The sequence below is a fragment of the Antechinus flavipes genome, chromosome 2, assembly GCF_016432865.1.
Source record: "Antechinus flavipes isolate AdamAnt ecotype Samford, QLD, Australia chromosome 2, AdamAnt_v2, whole genome shotgun sequence".
Taxonomy (NCBI): Eukaryota; Metazoa; Chordata; class Mammalia; order Dasyuromorphia; family Dasyuridae; genus Antechinus; species Antechinus flavipes.
The window spans coordinates 472,665,466-472,669,015 of NC_067399.1; the positions used below are offsets into that span (position 1 = coordinate 472,665,466).

Below are 3,550 nucleotides of genomic sequence, written 5' to 3' on the forward strand. Positions count from 1 at the left end.
ATTCTTTAGGATTAAGTTATTTAGTTTCCAAAGTAATATACAATAAAATATTTTTAGTCCATAATACTTTGTTGAATAAAATTTTCATTGCAATATAGTTTGAAAAGAGTAGATTTTTCTGTTTTTCTGTATTTGGTTGTGAGATTTTTGTGCCCTAATAAAAGGTCAATTTTTATGACAATACCATGTATCATTAAGAAAAAAGGAGATCTTTTTCTATTCCTATTCAATTTTTTCTACAGATCAATCATTTTTTACTTTTCTAAGATTCTATTGATTTATTTAGCTTCTTTCTTATTAATTATAGTTATATTTACCTAGCTCTGAAAGGGGAACATCGAGGTCTCTCACTACATAGTTTGCTATTCCTTCCTGTAAGTCATTTAACTTTTCCTTTAAGAATTTGGATGCAATAGTTTTTTGATGCATATATGCTTAGTATTGATATTACTTCATTATCTATAGTTCTTTTTAGCAAAATGTAGTTTTTCCTGCTTAACCATTTTATTTAGGTCATTTTCTCTTTTGTTTTTGCTAATATCTTGATTGCTATTTCTGCCTTTTATACTTCAGCAGAAGCATAATAGATTCTGCACAAGTCCTCTGCTTTCACTTTTTGTGTATCTCTATCTCAAGTATGTGTCTTGTAAACAACATTTTATTGGGTTTCTGTTTCTACTTCATTCTGTTTTCTGCTCCCAAGTTATGGGTGAATTCATTCCACCCCAATTCACAGTTATGATTACTAATTGTGTATTTCCTCAAATGTATTATGTGTATACATACATGTTTGTATATGTATATATATGCATATGTTATACCTATATATATATATGTGTGTGTGTGTGTGTATATATATATATATATATATATGTATATATATATATATATATATATATATATATATACACTTACCCTCTGAATCTATTTAGATGAAAATGAGATTAAAGCAAAGCTCACCTCTTTTCCCACTGTTTTCCATCTATTGTAAAAGCTCTTCCTTGCATATTTCATATATGAGATAATTTTTCCTACTGTTAGTTTCCCTTCCTCCTTCCTCCAGAGCATTCCTCTTCTAAAATGTTCAGTTTTTTTTTCCATATTATCCCAGTGTAATCAACTACTCCCTGTGCCCTCAGTCTATGTAAAGTCCTAACTACTCTAATAATGTAGGTGCTACATATATCATTATTTTCTCCAGTAAGTTTTTGTACCTCCTTTTCTATTTGGCCAATTCTGCATTTTAAGAACTTGTTTTTATCCGTGAAATTTTTATTTAGTATTTCTTGTTTCCTTTTTACTAAGTTGTTTATTGTCTTTTCATAATCTTTTTTCCTTCACTCATTTCTTTACCTAATTTTTATTCTAACATTCTTATTTTCTTTTGAAAATCATGATTGTATATGCTTAACATATTTTGTTAACTTGCTGTTTAGGGGAAGGGATAGGGGAAAGGAGGGAGAAAAATTTAGAACCCGAGGTTTTGTATATATTTTGAAAATAAAAAGCTATTTAAAAAGAAAGGGGAAAAATGGAAATCATGGCTTTGGGTCTTCTAGAAAATTTTGTTGAATTTGTGTCCAAATAACATTTTTCTTTGAGAATTTATAGCTGTTTTGAATTCACTATTTTCTTCTGAGGTTGTATCTTTATTTTCCCTATCACCACAATAGTTTTTTATAGTTCTTTTTTTTTCTTGTTTTCTGATTTTTCTACCCTATTTCTTGATTTTGAACTATATGTTACATGTGAGCTCTGTTACTATCATGGGATTGTGGTGAAGGTCTGTCTCTAGTTCAGACTTCTTTTCATTGCTGTTTTTTGAATCCAGAGGAACATATATAAGAATCCCTGTGTTTATTTCACCGCATATTATAGTAAGACAACTAAACACACAGACACAAATGAAAGGAAAGGAAAGGGATGTGAAGACACAGGTTACCATAGTTATTCAACCTTGCTACTCAAAAGATGTCTCTACTCTATTTTTCTCCTCCTTAGCATTTTTTGACTAGCTGACAAAAGATAAAGGCCTACCATTAAACTCATAAACCAGTATTGCAATTTTCTTTCCACTATACCCTGGTGCCACACTGTATATTAGCTCAATATAAAATGGAATGTTTTCTAAAACTTAGAATTGTCCTACAATGAAAAATGGTTTCCTCCTCTTTCAATGTATTATTCATAACTGGAAATGTTTAGTGCACATCTTATGGGGTCTGTGATTAATGATTGGAGAGGATAACATCTTAGGTCCTTTCCAACACTACAATTCTAAAATTCTAAACATTATATTCACACATTAAATTATTTGTTAGAAGCAGGAAGACTGAACATGAGCCAGAATAACCAAAGTTGGGTGACAGAATTCCTCTTCCTGGGACTTTCTGATGATCCTCAGATTCAAGAACTGCTTTATGTATTGTTCCTGGGAATCTACTTAGTTCTCTGCTTGGAATCTTACTCCTCATCTATCTGGTTTTAATTGACTCATAGCTCCATAACCCATGTACTTTTTCCTTTTCAACTTATCTTTGGCTGATTTTGGTCAATCCAATAGCATTGTTTCCCACACCTATAGCCCACCTACTAAGCTGCTCAGCTTTTCTTCTCCCTTGTTTTTGGAGGTACACAATGTGCCTTGTTAGCTGTTATGTCATATGACCGGTATTTGGCAGTCTGTAACCCCACGCACTACCCTCTCATTATGATAGGGAGAGTATGTGCTAGGTTGAGCTTGGGGTGTTGGACCAGTGGCACTGTAGTATCCTTAGTAGACACTGCATTCACTCTATGCCTCCCTTACCAAGGAAACAATAGAATTGATCATTTCATTTGTGAGGCCCCTATTCTCCTTGCTGTGGCATCTGCAAACAGCCACAAAGCAGAGACAGCCATGTTCCTTATGGGGGTGGTGATTCTTTTAGTCCCTGTGTCCTTGATTCTGGTCTCCTATGGCTCCATCACAGTGACTGTGGTAAGGATAAAGACAGCATCAGGCAAATTCAAGGCCTTCTCCACATGTGGCTCCCACCTCCTTGTGGTCATCCTTTTTTATGGAACAGCAATAATTGCCTATATGACCTCCAATGCATCTAAAGAGCAGACTAAGGTGATTGCTGTGTTCTATATAGTGGTAAACCCTATGCTTAATCCTCTCATCTACAGCCTGAGGAATAAGGAAGTGAGGCACTCAGAAATGCAATCAAGAGATGGAAATTCTGAAAATATTGTTTTCACTCTGAAATTTCATTTGACCACATTTTTTATCTCTGCCATTTACTGTATGACCCCCTGGAAGGAAATGGCTATTCCTCTATGACTAATGGTGGGCAAGACATGCATATATTTTACTTTTATTATCTATCTATCTATTTATAAATAGATAGATAGATATAATAGTACATATGTATATATATTTATATATATATTAATATTTATAATATATTCTTACAATGTTTCAATTATAGGGCAAACAAGAACATAGCATATGTTGACTCAGAGAGAGAATATGAGCTACAGAAAGAGGAGGTCCCATATCCATACC

At 33.2% G+C, this 3,550-nt stretch overlaps 1 pseudogene; it reads left to right on the plus strand.

The window, feature by feature from the left end:
* The first annotated feature begins 2,338 nt into the window (after positions 1-2,338).
* LOC127546821 (olfactory receptor 2D2-like) lies at positions 2,339-3,228 on the plus strand (annotated as a pseudogene).
* The last annotated feature ends 322 nt before the right edge of the window (positions 3,229-3,550 follow it).